The sequence below is a fragment of the Canis lupus genome, chromosome X (assembly GCF_011100685.1).
Source record: "Canis lupus familiaris isolate Mischka breed German Shepherd chromosome X, alternate assembly UU_Cfam_GSD_1.0, whole genome shotgun sequence".
In the NCBI taxonomy this organism is placed as follows: domain Eukaryota; kingdom Metazoa; phylum Chordata; class Mammalia; order Carnivora; family Canidae; genus Canis; species Canis lupus.
The window spans coordinates 47537750-47562482 of record NC_049260.1 but is presented as its reverse complement, the minus strand read 5'-3'; the positions used below and the strand labels follow the sequence as shown (position 1 = coordinate 47562482).

General features: G+C 39.1%; 1 long non-coding RNA gene across 1 annotated transcript in view; it reads left to right on the top strand.

The window, feature by feature from the left end:
- The window catches only part of LOC111094790, a 32070-nt gene extending 9131 nt beyond the window's left edge, over nt 1-22939 (top strand). The window contains exons 2-5 of the long non-coding RNA XR_005386286.1: nt 13234-13324; nt 16947-17076; nt 20170-20250; nt 22455-22939. This is a non-coding gene — a long non-coding RNA (uncharacterized LOC111094790). The remainder of the gene's footprint in view (nt 1-13233; nt 13325-16946; nt 17077-20169; nt 20251-22454) is intronic.
- The last annotated feature ends 1794 nt before the right edge of the window (nt 22940-24733 follow it).

Sequence of the window (24733 nt, the reverse complement as noted above, 5' to 3'; positions counted from 1 at the left end):
GCTCCTCTCAAGGCCCCTCGCCCATTTGATTCTTTTTTGTTTTATTTTCTTTTTCCGTCTTCCTATCTTGTTAGAAGCGAAAAACTTCTCTCTGTAGCGTTCCAGCTGTTCCCTCTTTAAATCTCAGGTCGAATTCATAGGTTTTCATGATGGTTTGAAAGTAATCTAGGTAAGTTGATGGGGCCAGGTGAGTTGAGGACCCCTACTTCTCCACCATCTTTGCCAGAGAATATCCCCAGTCTTTGGATTAAAATAAAATTTATCAAAGGCGAGGCAAAGTGGCGGAAGAATAGGATCCCCAAGTCACCTGTCCCCCCAAATTACCTAGATAAACTTCAAGTCATCTTAAAAACATACGAATTCGGCTTCAGATTTAAAGAGAGAACAGCTGGAATGCTACAGTGGGAAGAGTTCATGCTTCTATCAAGGTAGGAAGACGGGGAAAAAAATAAAAGGCATCGAAGGGGGTAGGGGCCCCGTGAAGAGCCGGGCTAAGGCTGCTGCGAGTGCCCCCAGGACAGGAAAGCCCCAAGAAAGCCCCATCCAGGAGAAGCAGGGAATTCACCCATCTTCTCAGATGGAAAGGCACTCGCAGGGAGTTGGAGCAGGAACCCAGGAGGGGCGGGGATGCCCTCAGCTCCCAGGGACACTAACAGAATACCTGCGCCCTGGGGAGAGCTGCCACACCCCGCGGCCGAGCTCCCTAAAGGGCTGCAGCGCCCCCACAGCTCGACCCAGGAGCAGCTTGGAGGCGGCTCATGTGGTGGCTCCACACGGAGGGAGCTGCGCGGCCTGGGAGCAGCTCGGGGGCGGCTCCGGCAGAGGCTCTGTGCAGAGGGAGCTGCGCGTCCGGGAGCAGTTCCAACAGCGCAGGCCCGGGAGCACCGGGCACCGGAGACACAGCCCAAGATCCAGCGCTCCCCCCGGGACAGGCAGAAGCCAGGAGGGCACAGGACAGCAAGGACATTCCTGCCTCTGGGCGGCCCCAAGCTGAGCAGATCAGCGGCCCCGCCCCCGGAGCATCCAGGCCCCTGCAGACTAAGAGCACCATAGTTACTTCAGGAGCTGACTCCAGGGCTGGAGATCTGGCTGCTGCTACTGTTGTTTTTCCTCCAGGTGCCTCCCAGGATAAACAATCCCCACTGAGCTTCACAGTGTCCTCATAGGATACGAAGGTAAAACAACGTTCACAGAGCCCTGCAACAGGCAGGGGGCTGAGCAGCTCCCCCAAGTGCTAACACCTGAAACAGCACAGCAGGCCCCTCACCCAAAAGACCAGCTAGACGGACAGGGGAAAAACAAATTACTGACCAAGCAGCACTGGAAAGTTCCAGGGGAAATAGAAGATTTTACAGTATACAAAATCAAAGGATACTCCCCCTTGTTTTTTATTTTTTGATTTCTGTTTGCTTCCGCCCCCCTTATTACTTTTCTTCTTTTTTTCTTTTTTTCACTTTTTTTCCTTTCTTTTCTTCTTTCTCTTCTCTCTTTTCTCCTTTTCCCAATACAACATGTTTTTCTCTACTCTGCACTGAGCAAAAGGACTAGAAGGAAAAACTCACCTTAAAAGAAAGAATCAGAAACAGTCCTCTCTCCCACAGAGTTACAAAATTTGGATTACAATTCAATGTCACAAAGCCAATTCAGAAGCACGAATATAAAGCTACTGTTGGCTCTAGAAAAAAGCATAAAGGACTCAAGAGACGTCATGACTGCAGAATTTAGACCTAATCAGGCAGAAATTAAAAATCAATTAAATGAGATGCAATCCAAACCGGAGGTCCTAACGACGAGGGTTAATGAGGTGAAAGAACGAGTGAGTGACATAGAAGACAAGTTGATGGTAAAGAGGGAAACTGAGGAAAAAAGAGACAAAGAAGTAAAAGATATTAGGATAGATTAAGGGAAATAAATGACAGCCTGAGGAAGAAAAATCTACATTTAATTGAGGTTCCCGAGGGTGCCAAAAGGGACAGAGGTCCAGAATATGTATTTGAACAAATCATAGCTGAAAACTTTCCTAATCTGGAAAGGGAAACAGGCATTCAGATCCAGGAAATAGATTCCCCCCTCAAAAATAAAAACCGCTCAACACCTCGACATTTCATAGTGAAGCTTCCAAATTCCAAAGATAAAGAGAAGATCCTTAAAGCAGCAGGAGACAAGAAATCTCTAACTTTTATGGGGAGAAATAGTAGATTAACAGCAGACCTCTCCATAGAGACCTGTCAGGCCAGAAAGGGCTGGCAGGATATATTCAGGGTCCTAAATGAGAAGAACATGCAGCCAAGAATCCTTTATCCAGCAAGGTTATCATTCAAAATAGAAGGAGAGATAAAGAGTTTCCAAGATAGACAGAAACTGAAAGAATATATGACCACCAAACTGGCTCTGCAAGAAATATTAAGGGGGATGATGTAAAAGAAAGAGGAAGTCCAAGGAAACAATCCACAAAAACGGACTGAATAGGTATCATGATGACACTAAATTCATGTCTTTCAATAGAAACTCTGAACGTGAATGGGCATAATAACCCCATCAAAAGGCACAGGGTTTCACTGGATAAAAAAGCAAGACCCATCTATTTGCTATCTACTAGAGACTCATTTTCGACGTAAGGACACCTACAGCCTAAAAATAAAAGGTCGGGGAACCATTTACCATTCAAATGGTCCTCAAAAGAAGCAGTGGTAGCCATCCTTATATCAGATAAATAAAAAATTATCCCAAAGACTGTAGTGAGAGATGAAGAGGGACACTATATCATACTTAAAGGATCTATCCAAGAAGAGAACTTAACAGTCATCACTATATATGCCCCGAATGTTGGACCTGACAAATATATCAATCAATTAATAACCAAAGTTAAGACATACTTAGATAACAATACACTTATACTTGGTGACTTCAATCTAGTGCTTTCTACAATCGATAGGTTTTGTAAGCACAACATCTCCAAAGAAACAAGAGCTCTAAATGATACCTGCACCAGATGGATTTCACAGATATCTACAGAACTTTATATCCAAACACAACTGAATAAAATTCTTCTCAAGTGCACATGGAACTTTCTCCAGAAGAGACCACATACTGGGTCACAAATCAGGTCTTAACCGATACCAAAAGAGTGGGATCGTCCCCTGCGTATTCTCATACCATAATGCTTTGAAAATAGAACTAAATCACAAGAAGTTTGGAAGGATTTCAAACAAATGGAGGTTAAGGACCATCCTCCTAAAAGATGAAAGGGTCAATCAGGAAATTAAGGAAGAATTAAAAAGATTCATGGAAACTAATGAGAATGAAGACACAACCGTTCAAAATCTTTGGGATGCAGCAAAAGCAGACCTAAGGAGGAGATACATTGCAAAACGAGCAACCATCCAAAAAATGGAAAGAACTTAAAAACAAAAGCTAACCTTACACCTAAAGGAGCTACAGAAAGAACAGCATAGATCCTACACCCAGCAGCAGAAGAGAGTTAATACAGATTCGAGCAGAACTCAATGAAATAGAGACCAGAAAAATTGTGGAACAGATCAACAAAACCAGGAGTTGGTTCTTTGAAAGAATTAATAAGATAGATAAACCCTTTGCCAGCCTTATTAAAAAGAAGAGAGAGAAGACTCAAATTAATAAAATCATGAATGAGAAAGGAGAGATGACTACCAACACCAAGGAAATAGAAACGATTTTAAAACGTATTATGAACAGCTATTTGCCAATAAATTAGGCAAACTAGAAGAAATGGAAGCATTTCTGGAATATCACAAAGTACCAAAACTGGAACTGGAAGAAATAGAAAACCTGAACAGGCCAATAACCAGGGAGGAAATTGAAGCAGTCATCAAAAACCTCCCAAGACACAAAAGTCCATGGCCAGATGGCTTCCCAGGGGGAATTCTATCAAACGTTTAAAGAAGAAACCATACCTATTCTACTAAAGTCATTCGGGAAGATAGAAAGAGATGGAATACTTCCAAGCTCGTTCTATGAGGCCAGCATCACCTTAATATCATTCTCAATGGGGAAGCATTGGGAGCCCTTCCCCTGAGATCAGGAAGAAGACCGGTCATCGGCGAAGAGGGAGAGTTTGACTTCTTCTTTGCCAATTTGAATGCCTTTAATGTCTTTTTGTTGTCTGATTGCTGAGGCTAGGACTTCCAGTACTATGTTGAATAGCAGTGGTGAGAGTGGACATCCCTGTCTTGTTCCTGATTTTAGGGGAAAGGCTCCTAGTGTTTCCCCATTGAGAATGATATTTGCTGTGGGCTTTTCATAGATGGCTTTTAAGATGTCGAGGAATGTTCCCTCTATCCCTACACTCTGAAGAGTTTTGATCAGGAATGGATGCTGTATTTTGTCAAATGCTTTCTCTGCATCTAATGAGAGGATCATATGGTTCTTGGTTTTTCTCTTGCTGATATGATGAATCACATTGATTGTTTTATGGGTGTTGAACCGGCCTTGTGTCCCAGGGATAAATCCTACTTGGTCATGGTGAATAATTTTCTTAATGTGTTGTTGGATCCTATTGGCTAGTATCTTGTTGAGAATTTTTGCATCCATGTTCATCAGGGATATTGGTCTGTAATTCTCCTTTTTGGTGGGGTCTTTGTCTGGTTTTGGAATTAAGGTGATGCTGGCCTCATAGAACGAATTTGGAAGTACTCCATCTCTTTCTATCTTTCCAAACAGCTTTAGGAGAATAGGTATGGTTTCTTCTTTAAACGTTTGATAAAATTCCCCTGGGAAGCCATCTGGCCCTGGACTCTTGTGTCTTGGGAGGTTTTTGATGACTGCTTCAATTTCCTCCCTGGTTATTGGCCTGTTCAGGTTTTCTATTTCTTCCTGTTCCAGTTTTGGTAGTTTGTGGCTTTCCAGGAATGCGTCCATTTCTTCTAGATTGCCTAATTTATTGGCATATAGCTGTTCATAATATGTTTTTAAAATCGTTTGTATTTCCTTGGTGTTGGTAGTGATCTCTCCTTTCTCATTCATGATTTTATTAATTTGCGTCTTCTCTCTCTTCTTTTTAATAAGGCTGGCTAATGGTTTATCTATCTTATTAATTCTTTCAAAGAACCAACTCCTGGTTCTGTTGATCTGTTCCACAGTTCTTCTGGTCTCGATTTCGTTGAGTTCTGCTCGAATCTTTATTAACTCCCTTCTTCTCTTGGGTGTAGGATCTATTTGCTGTTTTTTCTCTAGCTCCTTTATGTGTAAGGTTAGTTTTTGTATTTGAGTCCTTCCAGTTTTTGAATGGATGCTTCTATTGCGATGTATTTCCCCCTTAGGACTGCTTTTGCTGCATCCCAAAGATTTTGAACGGTTGTATCTTCATTCTCATTAGTTTCCATGAATCTTTTTAATTCTTCCTTAATTTCCTGGTTGACCCTTTCATCTTTTAGCAGGATGGTCCTTAACCTCCACGTGTTTGAGGTCCTTCCAAACTTCTTGTGATTTAGTTCTAATTTCAAGGCATTATGGTCTGAGAATATGCAGGGGACAATCCCAATCTTTTGGTATCGGTTCAGACCCGATTTGTGACCCAATATATGGTCTATTCTGGAGAAAGTTCTATGTGCACTTGAGAAGAATGTGTATTCAGTTGAGTTTGGATGTAAAGTTCTGTAGATATCTGTGAAATCCATCTGGTCCAGTGTATCATTTAAAGCTCTCGTTTCTTTGGAGATGTAGTCTCCCCACTGCTATTCAACATAGTACTAGAAATCCTAGCCTCAGCAATCAGACAACAAAAAGAAATAAAAGGCATTCAAATTAGCAAAGAAGTGAAACTCTCTCTCTTTGCCAATGACATGATACTCTATATAGAAAAGCTAAAAGACTCCACCCAAGGTTGCTAGAACTCATACAGCAATTTGGTAGCGTGGCAGGATACAAAATCAATGCCCAGAAGTCAGTGGCATTTCTATACACTAACAATGAGACTGAAGAAAGAGAAACTAAGGAGCCAATCCCATTTACAATTGCACCCAAAAGCATAAGATGCCTAGGAATAAACCTGACCAATGAGGTAAAGAATGTATACTCTAAAAACTACAGAACACTTCTGAAAGAAATTGAGGAAGACACAAAGAGATGGAAAAATATTCCATGGTCATGGATTGGAAGAATTAATATTGTGAAAATGTCAATGTTATGCGGGGCAATTTACACGTTTAATGCAATTCCTATCAAAATACCATGGACTTTCTTCAGAGAATTGGAACAATCTATTTAAGGTTTGTGTGGAATCAGAAAAGACCCCGAATAGCCAGGGGAATATTAAAAAAAGAAAACCATATCTGGGGGCATCACAATTCCAGATTTCAGGTTATACTACAAAGCTGTGGTCATCAAGGCAGTGATACTGGCACAAAGACAGACACATAGATCAATGGAACAGAATAGAGAATCCAGAAGTGGACCCTCAACCTTATGGTCAACTAATATTCGACAAAGGAGAAAGTCTATCTACTGGAAAAAAAGACAGTCTCTTCAATAAATGGTGCTAGGAAAATTGGACATCCACATGCAGAAGAATGAAACTAGACCACTCTCTTTCACCATACACAAAGATAAACCCAAAATGGATGAAAGATCTAAATGTGATAGAAGATTCCATCAAAATCCTAGAGGGAACACAGGCAACACCCTTTATGAACTCAGCCACAGTAACTTTTTGCAAGATACATCCATGAAGGCAAGAGAAACAAAAGCAAAAGTGAACTATTGGGACTTCATCAAGATAAGAAGCTTTTGCACAGCAAAGGATACAGTGAACAAAACTAAAAGACAACCTACAGAATGGGAGAAGATATTTGCAAATGACGTATCAGATAAAGGGCTAGTTTCCACGATCTATAGATAACTTATTAAACTCAACACCAAAGAAACAAACAATCCAATCATGAAATGGGTAAAAGAGATGAAGAGAAATCTCACAGAGGACGACATAGACATGGCCAACAAGCACATGAGAAAATGCTCTGCATCACTTGCCATCAGGGAAAGACAAATCAAAATCACAATGAGATACCACCTCACCCCAGTGAGAATGGGGAAAATTAACAAGGCAGGAAACCAGAAATGTTGGAGAGGATGTGCAGAAAGGGGAACAGTCTTCCATTGTTGGTGGGAATGTGAACTGGTGCAGCCACTCTGGAAAACTGTGTGGAGTTTCATCAAAGAGTTAAAAATAGATGTGCCCTACGACCCAGCAATTGCACTGCTGGGGATTTACCCGAAAGATACAGATGCAATGAAACGCTGGGACACCTGCACCCCGATGTTTATAGTAGCATTGTCCACAATAGCCAAACTGTGGAAGGAGCCTTGGTGTCCATCGAAATAGGAATGGATAAAGGAGATGTGGTTTATGTATACAATGGGATATTACTCAGCCATTAGAAACGAGAAATACCCACCAGTTTCTTCGAAGTGGATGGTACTGGAGGGTATTATGCTGTGTGACGTAAGTCAATTGGATAAGAGCAAACATTATATGTTCTCATTCATTTGCAGAATATAAAAAATAGTGAAAGGGAATAAAGGTGAAAGGAGAAAATATGAGTGGGAAATATCAGAAAGGGAGACAGAACATGAGAGACTCCTAATTCTGGGAAACGAACTAGGGGTGGTGTAACGGGAGGGGGTTGGGGGGGTGGTGGTGACTGGGTGACAGGCACTGAGGGGGGCACTTGATGGGATGAACACTGGGTGTTATTATATATGTTGGCAAATTGAACACCAATAAAAATATATTTATTAAAAAATAAAATTAAAATATAATTTATCTCATACGAATATTGCTACCGCAGCTTATTTTTTTTTTAATTGCAGCTTATTTTTTTGAGGACTATTTGAATTGTATGGTTCTCCACCCCCTCATTTTTAGTCTTTTGTTGTCCTTTTGGTCTAAAATGAGTCATCTGTAGACCCAGTATAGATGCTTCTTGCTTTTTATCCAATCTGATACCCTGTGTCTTTTGATGGGATCCTTTAGCCCATTGACATTCAGAGTAACTTCTGAAAGGTATTAATTTAGTGTAGTAATCTTATTACTTATACATTCCCTGTTTCTGTGTACTGTTTATTTGGGGTCTCTCTTTCACTTACCGGGTCCCCCTTAGTATTTCTCACAGAGCTGGTTTGGTGGTCACATATTCTTTTAGTTTCTGCCTATCCTGGAGGCTCTTTATCTCTCCTTCCATTCTGAATGACAGCCTTGCTGGTTAAAGAATTCTTGGTAGCATGTTTTTCTTGTTAGTACCTTGAATATATCATGCCAGTCCTTTCTGGTCTGCCATGTCTCTGTAGATAGGTCTGCTGTTAATCTGATATTTCCCCCCATGGAAGTTAGGAATCTCTTGCGTTGAGCTGCTTTTAGGAATTTCTCTTTATGTCTGAAATTTGGAAGCTTCACCATTATATGTCAGGATGCTGATGCATTTTTGTTGATTTTAGCGGAGGTCCTCTCTATCTCTTGGATCTGTATGTCTGTTGCCTTCCTCAGATTAGGGAAGTTATCAGCTCCGATATGTTCAAATATACTTTCTGGTCCTCTCTCTTTACATCCCCTGAAATCCTCATAAGACAAATATTATTCTTTCTCAAACTATCACTTATTTCCCAGAGCCTCCCCTCATGGGCTCTTAGTTGTTTTTTCTTTTTTCCTCAGCTTCATTCCTTTTTATCAACTTGTCTTCTATGTCACTCACTCTGTCTTCTGCCTCATTAACCCTAGCTTTTACTGCATCCAGTATAGGCAGCATCTGTTTAAAGTATTCTGAATTTCGGCCTAATTAGATCTCAATTCTGCAGTAAAAGTATCTCTAGAGTCTTTTATACTTTTTTCAAGAGCCACCAGTAATTTTGTAATTGCATTCTCAATTGTTTTTCTGACATGTTACTTAAATCTATATCCATAGATCTGTGGCAGATAGTATAATTTCTGCTTCTTTTTTTAGTGAGTTCTTCCTTCTAGTCATTTTTTTCCAGTGCAGAATGGATATATGAATAAGCACAGTCAAAAATATCAACCACAACCCATACAAATACACATAGTAAAATACACATAGACAATTCCAAAGAGGTCAGGGACCAGAAAATAAAAGAAAAAAGAAAAGAAAGACCACAAAAGTGAAAAATGAATTCAAAAAAATAGTAAAATTTTTAAAAAGGGTTGAGAGGAAGTGGTAGAGGAGAGAGAATATAGTCTCCCAGAGTGAAACAAGACAGTGATCTTGGTCCTGTATATATTTTGTTCTGTATGTTAGGAGGGGCTAAATTCCAAATTTATATAAACCAGCAAAACTTATATAAACAACAGCAGGAAAAAGAGCAAAAACAAGAAGACAAATGGGGGGGGGCTTGGAAAGGAAAAGAGAATATACTCTCACAGAATGGACCAACAAAGTGCTCTACTTGGTTCTGAATGTATTTTGGTCCATATGTTAAAGATTTATTTGTTTATTAATGAGAGAGAGAGAGAGAGAGAGAGAGACAGGCAGAGGGAGAAGGAGGCTCCCCACAGGGAGCCTGATGCCGGACTAGATCCCAGATCCCAGGATCATGACCTGAGCCAAAGGCAGATGCTCAACCACTGAGCCACCCAGGCGTCCCCTGATCCATATACTAGAATGTACTAATTTGTAAAATCATAAAATAAGACAAAAGCATTCCCCATAACTTATATTTCTAAAAAATTAAATGGAATATGTTGAAAGGAATCCAGAAATGAAGAACATGGGATATTTGAGATGTAATTGTAAAAATATGAAAGTCAAAAAGGGAAAAACTTAAAAATGAAGAGTTGATAAAAGAATGTCATTAAGGAAGAAAAAATATTGAAAGAATATTGAAAATTTTAAATCTGAAATATAAGCAAATCATAAGGAAGAAAATCTTGAGTTCCACATATTATTTTCCCTCAGTCCTGGAGCTTTCAGGGCTTCTTGGTCAGCAACTTGCTTTTCCCGTTCTTTCCAGCTGGTCTTCTTGGGGAGGGGCCTGGTTCGCTGATTTTGGTGTGTCTGTGCCTGGGCGGAGATGCCCTGCCCCTTGCCAGGTGGCTACCTTTGTGTAACCTGTTTGTCCTATGAGGCCGTTGTTCCCTAGAGGCCGATGTTTCTCCAGGGTGAAAGGAGAAAAAAAATAGTGGTGCCCAGATCTCCAGCCCTGGAGCCAAGAGCTCCCAGCCTGTACCGAACTGCAGTGTCTTGGTGCACACTGGCTCAGATCCTCCTGGGGACAGGCACGGGGCATTGATTCATACAATTGGGAGGACTCGGGTTGACAGAACTTTCCCTATCTTTTTCACTCCCTGGCTCTGCCTCTCCAGGAGAGAATAGAGGATATCCCCCTTCTGTCCACTGCCAGTCCCTGGGGCAGAGAGTGCTCAGCCACCTGACTGCACACCTGGTCTGCCTCTCCCAGATGCCCCAGGAGGGTTGCTGCTTTCCAGTCCTTTATGGGGACCTAGGACACCATCAGTCCCTTGATGTGACCATGGTTTGCAGTTTATGTCACAAGTTGAATTTTCCCAGGTGACTCTGTGTTTCCAAGAATACTGAGACTTCATTGCCCCTCCTGTGATTCTGCCCTATGTCACCACTGAGCACTTTTCAGGGGAAGGCTCTCTCAGGAGCAGATTTCTAAAGGTCTGGATTGTGTGCTTTACATCTTTCCTGCAGCGGCTTACAAAGTTTCCCTCCCCCTGCCATTTGTCTTCCAATATATCCCCTCCATTTCTCTTCTCCACACTCCTACCTTGTAAGAAGCAATCACTTTTCTCTCTGTAGGGTTCCATCTGTTCTTTTTATATCTCAGGTTGAATTCATAGGTGTTCAAGATGGTTTGAAAGTTATCTAGTTACGTTTGGGGAACCAGGTAAAACAAAGACCCCTAATTCTCCACCCTCTTGCCTCCCCCTTGCATTTTGGTTTTCTTGGTTCTTTTTTTTTTGCAAAAACTTATTATATTGATGAAGTCCTGATAGTTCATTTTTGCTTTTAATCCCTTCCCATTAGAGATCTCTCTAGAAGTTGCTGTGGCAACTTGATTTTTGTGTATGATGTATGAAAGTAGTGCAGTTTCATTCTTCTGCATGTAGCTGTCCAATTTTCCCAACACCATTTGTTGGAAAGACAGTCTTTTATCCACTGGCTATTCTTTACTGCTTTGTTGAAGATTACTTGACCATATGGGTTGATTACTTGACCGTATGTTGAGGGTCCATTTGTGGCTTCTCTATTCTTTTCCACTGATCTATGTGCTTGTTTTTATATTAGTACCATACTGTCTTGATTAAAGCTTTGTAAAACACCTTGAAGTCCATAAATGTGGCACCCCCTCCTTTGGTTTTCTTTTTTAAAAATACTTTGTCTATTTAGGTTCTTTTGTAGTTCCATACAAATTTTAGGACTGTTTGTGGCAGCTATGTGACAAATTCTAATAGTATTTTGATAGGGACTGCATTGAATGTGTAGATTACTTTAGGTAGCATAGATATTATAACAATATTTATTCTTCCAATCCATGAACATACAATATTTTTCCATTTTTTTGTGTCTTCCTCAATTTCTCTCCTAAGTATTCTATGCTTTTCAATGTACATATCTTTTACCCCTTTGCTTAGGTTTATTCCTGGGTATCTTATAGTTTTTGTTGCAATTGTAAATGGGGTCAATTCTTTGATTTCTCTTTCTGCTGCTTCCTTTATAGTGTATAGAAATGCAACAGACTTCCATGCATTGATTTTATATCCCAAGATTAAGCTTAATTCCTGTATCAGTTATTACATTTTTTGAGTGGTCTTTTGGGTTTCCTAAATAGAGTATCATGTTGTCTGGAAAGAGTGAAAGTTTGACTTCTTTGCTGATTTGAATGCCTTTTATATCTTTTTGCTGGTGATTGCTGTGGCTAGTACTTCCAGTACTATGATGTACAACAGAGGTGATCATGGCTATCCTCTTCAATATTATATAGTGTCCTTCTTCATCTCTTCTTACAGTCTTTTGTTTAACATTTAGTTTGTGTAATATTAGGATGGCTTCTCCAGCTTTTGATGCCCATTAGCATTATAAATCATTCCCCACTCCTTACGTTCAATCTGGAGGTTTTTTTGGGTCTAAAATTAGTCCCTTTTAAGCAGCATATCAATGGGTCCTTTTTAATATACCCTATGTCCCATAGGGTACCCATAGGTACCCTATGTCCTTTTATGAATATTTTGTTTATTTGAGAGATAGAGATAGAGACAGAGAGAGAAAGAGGCAGAGAGAGCACAAGCAGGAGTGGAGGAGAGGGGCAGAGGAAGAGGGAGAAACGGACTTCCCGCTAAGCAGGGATCCCAATGTAGGTATCCATCCCAGGACCTGGGATCAAGACCTTAGCCAAAGGCAGAGGCTGACTGAGATATCCAGGAGCCCTGATACCCTATGTCTTTTGATTAGAGCATTGAGTCCATTTACATTCACAGTAATTATTGAAAGATATGAGTTTAATACCATTTTATTAACTGTAAATTCGAAATTTCTATAGATTGTCTCTGTTTCCTTTTGTTCTTTGATAACTTTGGTCTCTCTTTCCAATAAAAGAGTCTCCATTAATATTTCTTACAGGGCAAGTTTAGTGTTCACTAACGAATTCTTTTCGCTTTTGTTTGTCTTGGAAACGATTTATCTCTCCTCATGTGAATAATAGCCTTGATGGATAAAGATTCTGGGTTGCATATTTTTCTCATTTAAAACGTTGACTATATCTTGCTAGTCTTTTGTGGCCTCCCAGGCCTCTGTGGATGGCTCTGCTGCCAATCTTATGTATCTAGTCTTGTACATTAAGGATCTCTTGTCCAAGCAGTTTTCAAGGTTTTCTCTTTATCTTTATAACATGCAAATTTAACTAAAATATTTCATACTACTGCTGTATGTTTGTTGATTTTGTTGGGACTGCTCTGTGCCTATTGCATTTGTTTGTTTGTTTTTTACATATGTTATTTAAATTCAATTTGCCAACATATAGTATAGCACCCAGTGCTCATCCCATCAGGTGCCCTCCTCAGTGCTCGTCACTTAGTTACCCCATGCCCCCACAGACCTCCCCTTCCACAACCTTTTGTTTGTGTCCCAAAGTTAGGAGTCTCTTATGGTTTGTTTACCTCTCTAATTTTTCCCCGCTTAGTTCCCCCCTTCCCTTAAAATCCCATTTACTATTTCTTATATTCCACAGATGAGTGAAACCATATGATGATCGTCCTTCTCCAATTAACTTACTGCACTCAGCATAATACCCTACAGTTCCATCCATATTGAAGCAAATGGTGAGTATTTGTCTCTTCTGATGGCTGAATAATATTCCATTGTGTGTGTGTGTGTGTGTGTGTGTGTGTGTACACCTTCTTTATTAATCTGCTGAAGGACATTGGGGCTACTTCTACACTTGGGCTATTGTGGACATTCCTGCTATGAACATTGGGGTGCAGGTGTCCTACCACTTCACTACATCAGTATCTATGGGGTAAATACCCAGTAGTACAATTGCTCGGTGGTAGGGTAATTCTATTTTTAACTTCTTGAGGAACCTCCACACTGTTTTCCAGAGTGGCTGTACAAGTATGCATTCCCACCAACAGTGCAAGAGGGTTCCTTTTTCTCCACATTCTCTCCAACATTTGTTGTTTCCTGTCTTGTTGATTTCCGCCATACTCACTGCTGTGAGGTGGTAACTCACTGAGGTTTTGATTTGTATTTCCTTGATGACAAGTGATGTGGAGCATTTCTTCATGTGCTTCTTAGCCATGTGTATGTCTTCTTTGGTGAAATTTCTGCTCATATCTTCTGCCCATTTCATTATTGGATTTTTTGTTTCTTGAGTGTTGAGTTTAATAAGTTCTTTATACATCTTGGATACTAGCCCTTTGTCTGATGTGTCATTTGCAAATATCTTCTCCCATTCTGTAGGTTGTCTTTTAGTTTTGTTGACTGTTTCTTTGGCTGTGCAGAAGCTTTTTACCCTTGTTAAGTCCCACTACATCATTTTTGCTTTTGTTTCCCTTGTCTTCATAGATGCATCTTGCAAGAAGTTACTGTGGCCAAGTTCAAAAAGGGTGTTGCCTGTATTCCCCTCTAGCATTTCGATGGATTGTTGTCTCACATTTAGATTTTTCAACCATTTTGAGTTTACCATTGTGTATGGTGTAAGATAATGGTTCAGTTTCATTGTTCTGCACATGGCTGATCAATTTTGTCAACACCATTTATTGAAGAGACTCTCCTTTTTCCAGCGGATATTCTTTCCTGCTTTGTCCCTTTTTAGTTGACCATAGAGTTGAGGGCTCATTTCTGGGTTCTCTATTCTGTTCCATTGATCCATGTGTCTGTTTTTGTGCCAGTACCATACGGTCTTGATAATCACAGTTTCGTGATACAGAGTAAAATCTGGCATTGTGATGCCTCCAGCTTTGGTTTTCTTTTTCAATATTTCTCTGCCTATTTGGGACCTTTGATGATTCCATAGAAATCTTAAGATTATTTGTCCCAAGTCTGTGAAGAAAGTCCATGTTATTTTGATAGGGATTACATTGAATGTAAATTACCCTGGGTAACACAGACATTTTCACAAAATTTAGACTTCCAATCCATGAGCATAGAATGGTTGTTTTCCATCTCTCTGTGTCTTCTTCAGTTTTTTTCAGAAGTGTTCTGTAGTTTTTAGGGTATATTTACTTTACCTCTTTGGTTAGGTTTATTCCTAGGTTTCCTTTTATGAGTGCAATTGTAAATGGGATTGATTCCTTAATTTCTCTTTCTTCAGGCTCCTTGTTAGTGTACAGAAATGCCACTGATTTCTGGGCATTGATTTTGTATCCTGCCACATTGCTGAATTGCTGTATGAGTTCTAGAAATCTTGGGGTGGAGTCTATTACATTTTCTATATACAGTATCAAATCATCTGTGAAGAGGGAGAGTTTTACTTCTTTTCTTTCCCCAATTTGAGTGCCTTTTTTATTGTTGTTGTCTGATTGCTGAGGCTAGGACTTTTAGTACTATGTTGAATAACAGTGGTGAGAGTGGATATTTCTGTAGTGTTCCTGATCTTAGGGGAAAGGCTCTCAGTTTTTGGCCATTGAGAATGATATTTGCTGTGGGCTTTTCAAAAAACGCTTTTAAGATATTGACTATCCCTATAATTTGAAGAGTTTTAATCAGGAATCAATGCTGTATTTTGTCAAATGATTTCTCTGCATCTAATGAGAGGATCATATGGTTCTTGGTTTTTCTCTTGTTGATATGATCTATCACAAGTGTTGAACCAGCTTTGCATCCCCGGGATAAATTCCACTTGGTTGTGGTGAAGAATCTTCTTAATGTATTGTTGGATCCTATTGGCTAGTATCTTGGTGAGAATTTTTGCATCTGTGTTCATCAGGGATATTGGTCTGGAATTCTTTTAAGCAGGGTCTTTGTCTGGCTTTCGAATCAAGATAATGCTGGCCTCATACAACAAGTTTGGAAGTATCCCTTCCCTTTCTATCCTTCAGAACAGCTTTAATAGAATAGGTATTATTTCTTCTTAAATGTTTGATAGAATTCCCCTGGGAAGGCATCTGGCCCTGGACTTTTGTCTTGGGAGGTTTTGATGACTGCTTCAATTTCCTCCCTGGTTATCACCCTGTTCAGGTTTTCTGTTTCTTCCTGTTCCAGTTTTGGTTGTTTGTGGTTTTCCAGAAATGCATCCATTTCTTCTAGATTGCCTAATTTATTGGCATATAGCTGCTTATAAGAAGTTTTTAAAATTGTTTGTATTTCCTTTGTATTAGTTTTGATCTCTCCTATTTCATTCATGATTTTATTAATTTGAGTCTTTTCTCTTTTCTTTTTAATAAGGCTGGCTAATGGTTTATCTATCTTATAAATTCTTTCAAAGAACCAACTCCTGGTTTTGTTGATCTGTTCTGCAGGTATTCTGGTCTCTATTTCATTGAGTTCTGCTCAAATCTTTATTAACTCTCTTCTGCTTGGTGTAGGTTTTATTTGCTGTTCTTTCCTTTAGGTGCAAGGTTAGCTTGTGTATTTGAGCTTTTTCCAATTTTTTGAGGGATGCTTGTATTGGGATGTGTTTCCTTCTGAGGACTGCTTTTACTGTATCCCAAAGATTTTGAACAGTTTTATCTTCATTTTCATTAGTTTCCATGAATATTTTTATTCTTTAATTTCCTGGTTGACCCATTCATCTTTTAGCAGGATGGTCTTTAACCTCCATGTGTTTGAGTTTCTTCCAAATTTCTTCTTGTGCTTGATTTCAAGTTTCAAAGCATCATGGTCTGAAAATATGCAGGGGACAATCCCAATCTTTTGGTATCGGTTGAGACCTGATTTGTGACCCAGTATGTGGTGTCTTCTGGAGAAAGTCCCATGTGCACTTGAGAGGAATTCAGTTGTGTTCAGATGCAAAGTTCTGTAAATATCTGTGAAATCCATCTGATCCAGTGTATCATTTACAGCTCTTGTTTCTTTGGAGATGTTTTGCTTAGAAGATCTTAGACAGTTATTCTTGTAAGCCTCTGGACAGTTGGTGGATAAGACACAGAATTACCTTGCTATCCCTCCACCAAGAGTGTACCTGGGAAAACTTGACCCAATAGGTAACTGAATGACTGGGGAGCTATAACCTCCCTTCCTCCTTCTCTCTGTAACAGCACTCTAGCCCATCTTAAGGTTTACATTGCTTCAAGTTAACACACTGCTTACTTCCTGACCTAAGGCCCTTGATCTGTAACAGAGGTAATTTACTTTCTCTGAGACTTGCAGACCATTGGCCTTGAGGAGTGAAGAATTAAAACTTTCCAAGTCCACAGAGCCTAGCAAGTCTGTTTGGAGCTGCCTTGGCCTTCCCGATGACCCTAGCAATTTCTTTTAGCAAAATGTTTTTCTTTCTTTCAGGTCACATAAATGATTTTACTTACCTCCCTTTGTATATCTGTAGAACTTGCCCTCCTTTGTAGAAAGAACAGAGTACTCCTGCACATCACGAAACAAGAACCAACCCCTCTCACAATCACTGAGCACTGAGGTAATGTTTGTAGCTGGTATCATCATTCTGCTCATAATCAAGAAATATTATTTCATTCAATCGTGAAATTTAAGAAACAAAACAGATAAACATAGGGGCAGCGAACAAAAAATAAGATTAAAACAGAGAGGGAGGTAAACCATAAGAGACTCTATAGTTAAGAAAACAAACTGAGGGTTGCTGGAGTGGAGGTAGTTGGGGGATGGGCTAGCTGGGTGATGGGTATTAAAAAGGGCACTTGTTGGCAGGAGCCCTGGGTGTTATATGTAAGTGATGAATCACTAAATTCTATTGCAACCAATACTATACTATATGTTAACTTGAATTATAAAATAAAATAAATAAGATAAATAAAATGTTGCAAGGCACTGCACTTCATTTGATGATGAACTACCCTAAAGACCTTCAAAAGGCCCTCCCTGGGTCAGGCATAAATCTTGTGGTTGCCTTTTGGAGAAGAGTCCGTCTTCTCTATAGCTTTCTGGCCTCCTGAATAAAGCTCAATTTCCTTTCGAATCAAAACTAGTCTCTTGAGGAATGGTCTTTCAGGAAACAGGCAACCAACTTGGATTTGGTAACATCTCCAGGTTACTTTGATGATTTTCTTTTAGATTGTTGATTCCCATTCCCTACTCTAGATCCCTACGAAATCCATAGTCTGGACCATGAATAACAGCCCAGTTAGCTGAGGCCCAGACTGGGACCTACTTCCAGTAATCCCCAACTATAATTTTGACAGTCATATACGTCCAAAAACAGCTTAGAAGTCACTTATCACCCATTCATACCTTTGTACAATGATAATTGCTGGAGTAATTGCATTCTCATTGGACTTGGTGATTTGGAATTCTGGCTCTTGACTTCCAGCCTGTCTCTCCCCAGTTCCAGTAGACTTTAGTTCATTCCCTCTCCCAACCTACTTTTTAAGAACTTCCAGCATGCCTCACACCTGGGTTATAACAATTCTACAATTACAATATTATGCTATTGCAATTCTACTATAACAAATAGAATATGACAATTCTATAAATCAGTATTATTTTTGTCTCATAAAGAAAAGTTGACAATATAATATTGTTTGCAACATAAAGCATTCTTGAAATGGCCCTTTTTTCTAAGCCACCTTACAGTGAAATTTCATATGCTAACTTCATAATATTTCTACTCAGCACAAAAAGTTAAGATTTTAACTCTCTTGATGCCTCTTCTTTTTTAATATATTTCAATAACTTGATATAGCTTTTTCATATCATTTATTCATTCAAGGAAAATTCAGTGAACACTAGTGTTATAGTTATGCTAGGTGTTGATAATAAGAAAATAATTTTGAAGAGCATTTGCATAATAGTATTGTAGGATACTAGCTTCAGATGTTAACTGATGCTCAAAGAACAAAGAATTATATTTTCAAGTGGGCTTGCTTTTTGAAACTTTTCAATATAAGCTAGCAAATAAAAGGTTTTGACAAGTCCAGAAGTAGAAAACAAAAACTGTTTAAGAGTAGAAAGAAAACATTTTCCTTTTCACTGATTAGCAGCCTCTCCCAAAGCTCTCATTCTCTCCAACAGTTTTTCTTTAACTGTTGAGAAGCCCTAGTAGTGAATTTAATGTCTAATTATTGTCAGAATGAGCAGTTTAGTGTCAACTGTGTTAAGATTAAGACTCATATTTGGCAGATCATTTCCATCATGACATATGCATGGAAGTAATGGAAGTCAGTGCATGGGAGCCAGAATAAGATACCTTCAGAACCTTAAGAAAATGTATTGGACAAGATCAGAAAAGCAGGATTTAATTTAATTTAATTTAATTTAATTTAATTTAATTTAATTTAATTTTAAATATTTTATTTATTCATGAGAGACAGAGAGAGAAAGAGAGAGAGAGAGAGAGAGAGAGAGAGAGATACACATGGGCAGAGGGAAAAGCAGATAAGCAGGCTTCCTGAGAGGAGCCTGATGTGGGACTTGATCCTAGGACCCCAGGATCATGACTTGAGCCAAAGGCAGATACTCAACCACTGATCCACTCAGGTGCCCAGAAAAGCAGAATTTTAAATCTGACCAAAGCATATTACAGATGAAGCTGTAAAACAATTAAGCTTGGGGACTTAGTGTAACATATATCCATATGTATATCCATATGTATACGTGCATATATGTACTCATGCACACAAATATGTAAATGGATTTCCGAAAAAACTATATTATTATATGAAAATATCTGTGATTACTACTGTTGACAAAGTCACCAGGTAATGTTAATGTTGCTTTCATTCATAGTTAATTGAAAGAAACGCTACCTTTCACTTGCAGGTTAAGAGAAATATTTTTTTTTTTTTCTGCAATGAAGCAAAGACTCCAGCCAGGTTCAGCAGCCTTGAAATAGGTGTTATACTTGGTTCTATGATTCAAATTTAAAGTGACAGGACCTTGAGCGTAGTGACAGACAATTGTCTTTTTTATGAATTCCATCCTGATGAATTAGAGGCAAAATAGAGCCTAACATAACAGTTGAATTTATCAGAGTCCACCTTAGCTAAAATAGCTTTATCACTAATCACTACTAGTCACTCTCTAGTTCACTATACTGTTTCATTGTCTTGATAGCAATTGTCATTATTTAAATGTTCTGTTATTGTTACTTAGTTTTTTGCTATCTCCACGAAAATGTAAAAATCTACGATAGGAATGCTGTCTTGTTCATTGTTGCATTCCCCATGCCTAGAACAAAGCCTACTACAGGCAACCACTGCATACTTGTTGAATAAATGAACAAAAACATGAATGACTATGCTGAAGGAAATAACCACCAGGCTATCATCTCAAGATGACTTCTTTTTTTTTTCATTTGTTTTTATTTGTTTGATTTGCCAACATATAGTATAACACCCAGTGCTCATGCTATCAAGTGCTCTCCTCAGTGCCTGTCACCCAGTTACCCCAACCCCCCACCTACCTCCCCTTCAGCTACCCTTAGTTTGTTTCGCAGTTAGGAGTCTCTCATGTTTTGTTACCCTCTCTAATTTTTCCCACTCATTTTCCCTCCTTTCCCTTATAATCCCTTTTACTATTTCTTATATTCCCCATATAGTGAAACCATATGATGATTGTCCTTCTCCGATTGACTTACTCACCATAATACCCTCCAGTTCTGTCCACGTGGAAGCAAATGGTGAGTATTCGTACTTTCTGATGGCTAATACTCCATTGTATATATATGCCACATTTTCTTTATTCATTCATCTGTTGAAGGACATCGAGGCTCCTTCCAGTTTGGCTATTGTGGACTTTGCTGCCATAAACATTGGGGTGCAGGTGTCCTGGAATTTCACTACATCTGTATCTTTGGGGTAAATACCCAGTAGTGCAATTGCTGGGTCATAGGGTAGCTCTATTTTTAACTCTTTGAGGAACATCCACACAGTTCTCCAGAGTGGCTGTACCAGTTTGCATTCCCACCAACAGTGCAAGAAGGTTCCCCTTCTCCACATCCTCTCCAACATCTGTTGTTTCTTGTCTTGTTAATAACTTTTATTATTTCTAACATACCTGAATCTCATTGCTGACACTTTCTCCATTTATGCTGCCAAAAATGCTCTTTTCTAAGAAACAGAAACAGGAACAAATTTAGGGGATTGAGGAAATCATGGCACTTTCAGGGACAATCCTATGACTGACTTTCTGAGAACATAAGGAAAATTCTTGCTTTGAAATGGTTGTCGTTACCATTTGAATACATGAAAATGAAAATGTTTTGTTTCTGACTGGGTGAGTAGAAACCCGTGTAAGATAGTTATTGAGGGCCTGTGGCCAATTATCAGTAAGTTGACCCAAGTATCAGCTACTCCAACTAACTGTAAAGTATCTAAATGGCTATCTTCTACCTTCTAGAACTTACTCAAAAGTCTATGGAAGTGTGATGATAAACACTGTTGTACACATCCAACCCCTCAGTACCCCCAAATGTAACCCTCTTGTGCCCCACTCCTGGGGAACAAACATAATATGACTCTCTGACTTCCTGGGATTATATTTAATAATTAATAGCTTATGCTTTGTCTTTAGCTCCAGAAGTTAAGTATCCCATTGGACAAACTTATCTTGAGCTCTTGGGTCAGGCTCTTTTACGATTCCTGAGAAAGTAGTAGGCTCCAAGGGCAGAGATAGGTTCAACACATCTCCTTTAGCTTCAGCTGTGTCTTAAGTAATCCAGAGATGTCACTGCGAGGTGCAGGGGAAAGAGTCTCTGGTGCTTTCCAAATGGTTTTTCTTTGACAGCCAATGTGAACTTGTATGTATTCTGACAAGTTTTACACACCCTTCTCCTGAAACTGCTTTAATAAAAATAATATGTACATGATACATACCAAATATATACCTATAGTGGTATGTTTGCAGAGGAAGCAGTTTTGCCCTTCCATCTGGCTATCAAAGCTGGAAGACAGAGCTAATGGTTATCTCTTAGGAGGCAGTGGAAGACAGAGCTAACGGCTATCTCTTAGAAGGCATAGTAATTGAATCCTTCCCCAGATCCCAGGAAAGTGTAAGATATACAATCAACTCTAAGAGCATATTTCTAATCCAAATCTAAAAACATTGAGACACACACTCTTACCAGAATTACACAGTGCATTAGAACCATTAGTGACGCAACAAGGAAGTAAGAAGAGTAAGATTCATAGCTGTGATTCAAAACAAATCTTCCTTAGCTAAAAGGATGGAGGAGAGGAAAATGACAATTTGTCTTTTCTATCTATATTTTTATCACTCTGAGAAGTGATTCAGTCTGCTCTGTGTGGATTTTAAGCATGCAGAATCTTGAAATTTTGCAGCAGCAGTTCAGTTTAGACTTGCTCCTACAAACTGTTGCTTCCGGTATACTAGGCATAGGTGTTGATAATTTGTCATCCCTCCAAAAACTTCATTCAAGTCTTGGTGCAATTGAGACTAACCAGCATATATTCCACTGGTGATGGTTTGGATCAAAGGGAATAGTCCTTTGGTTGTAAAGTGTGGACACTAGGCTTGGAAGTTGAAAAGTAGGCAGTGACTTTTGCTTTAAGATTGAAATAAGCTTGCACATTGCCAGACACCTTGGGATCACTTCATTGGAAACTACAACTAATCAGTCAGTTGGTGGTCCATCAGTGATGGACTGGTGGTCTATCAATCCATCTGTTGGCCTCTGCCACAAACTTATCTTACAGAGACTGTAAGGAAGAATCAGGAGAAGCACACTACTTGGTTCCCCTAACTAGTCTTCTGAGGAGAAATCAAAATAGAACCATATATTGACACACTATGAAAAACCTGTCAGATGAGGAAGGGTTTGAATCAGATGCAATATAACCATTCAGCTTGACTCTATCCCTATAGACCTTCTAAAAGGAAACCCTTATCAAACAAGAGAAGACCCGAAAACAGAAACTCTGGGAAGTCCTGGGATGACAACACCCACAGTCATGGGAAGCTCTGAACTCAACCTGGATTATAAAGCAGGAGTCATAAACCTAATGCACACAGGAGCCAGGCAGATAACATATATGAATGAAATGGGACAAATGGAAATTGTAGCAAATTGAATTTATTTAGGTTTTTTAATTTTAATTTCAGTATACTTAATGCACAGTGATGTATTAGTTTAAGGTATACAATATAGTGATTTAAAAAATTCTATATATTATTTGGTGTTTATCATGAAAAGTGTACTCTCTAATTCCCATCAGCTATTTAGCCAATCTCCCCACCCACCTCCCCTCTGGTAACCATCCGTTTTTTTCTCTACAGTTAAGAGTCTGTTTCTTGGTTAATTTCTCTTTTTATTCATTTTTTTGTTTATTAAATTCCACGTTTGAGTGAAATCATATGGTATTTGTCTTCTCTTATTGACTTATTTTACTTAGCATTATATTCTGTAGCTCCATCCATGTCATTGAAAATGGCAAGATTTCATTCTTTTTATGGCTGAATAATATTCTATTATGTATATATACCACATCTTCCTTATCCATTCATCTATTGATGGACACTTGGGCTGCTTCCATTATTTGGCTATTGTAAATAATGCTGCAATAAACATAGGGGGGCATGCATCACTTTGTATTAGTGTTTTTGGTATTTTGGGGGTAAATATCCAGGACTGCTATTACTGGATCATAGTATAGTTCTATTTTTAACTGTTTGAAGAACTTTGATATTATTTTCTAAAGTGGTTGCACCAATTTGCATTCCCAACAGTGCATGGGGGCTCCTTTTTATCCATATGCTTGCTAACACTTGTTTCTTGTGTACTTCTTTTAGCCATTATGAAAGGTGTGAGGTGATATCTTATTGTAGTTTTGGTTTGCATTTCCCAGATGAATTATGTTGAGCATTTTTACATATGCCTGTTGGCCATCTGTAGGCCTTCTTTGGAGAAATGTCTGTTCATGTCTTTTGTCCATTTTTTGAAATTTTTATTTTTATTTATTTTATTTAAATTCAATTAGCCAACATATAGTACATCATTAGTTTCATTAATTTATCAATTGTGTACAATACCCAGGGCTCATCACATCATATTCCCTCCTTAATTGCAGTCACCCAATTGCCCCATTCCACCACCCACTTCCCCTTCAGCTATCCTCAGTTTGTTTCCATAGTAAGGAATCTCTCAAGGTTTTTCTCACTCTCTGATGACTTCCCATTCAGTTTTCCTTCCCTTCCTGTCTGCCCATTTTTAATTTTATCTGTATTTTTGGCTCTAAAATTGCTTAAGTTCTTTATATGTTTTGGGAACTAATTCTTTTTTTTTTAAAGATTTATTTATTTATTTATTTATGATAGAGAGAGAGAGAGAAGCAGAGACACAGGCAGAGGGAGAAGCAGGCTCCATCCCGGGAGCCTGACGTGGGATTCGATCCTGGGTCTCCAGGATCGTGCCCCGGGCCAAAGGCAGGCGCTAAACCACTGCGCCACCCAGGGATCCCGGGAACTAATTCTTTATAATACATGTCATTTGAAAATATTTTCTCCGGGGATCCCTGGGTGGCTCAGCGGTTTAGCGCCTGCCTTTGGCCCAGGGTGCGATCCTGGAGTCCCGGGATCGAGTCCCACATCGGGCTCCCAGCATGGAGCCTGCTTCTCCCTCCTCCTGTGTCTCTGCCTCTGTCTGTCTCTCTCTCTCTCTATCATAAATAAATAAATAAATAAATAAATAAATAAATAAATAAATCTTTTTTAAAAAAGAAAATATTTTCTCCTATTACATAGGTTATCTTTAGTTTTATTGATTACTTCCATCACTGTGACTTTTGAAGCTTTTATTTTTATTTAGTCCCAATAGTATATTTTTGCTTTTATTTCTCTTCCCTCAGGAGACATATTTAGAAAAATGTTGCTATGTTTGATATCCAGAGACATTTCTGCTTTTGTCCTTTCCTATGATTTATATGGTTTCAGGTCTCACATTAAAGGCTTTAAGTCATCTTGAGTTTCTTTTCTGTATGGTGTAAGAAAGTGCTTGGGTTTCATTCTTTTGCATGTTGTTGTACAGTTTTCCTGACAGTGTTGACTTTTTCCCATTGGATATTCTTGCCACTTCTGTCAAAGACAAGTTGACCATATAATTGTGGGTTTATTTCTGTTCTTTCTATTCTGTTCTATTGATCTATGTG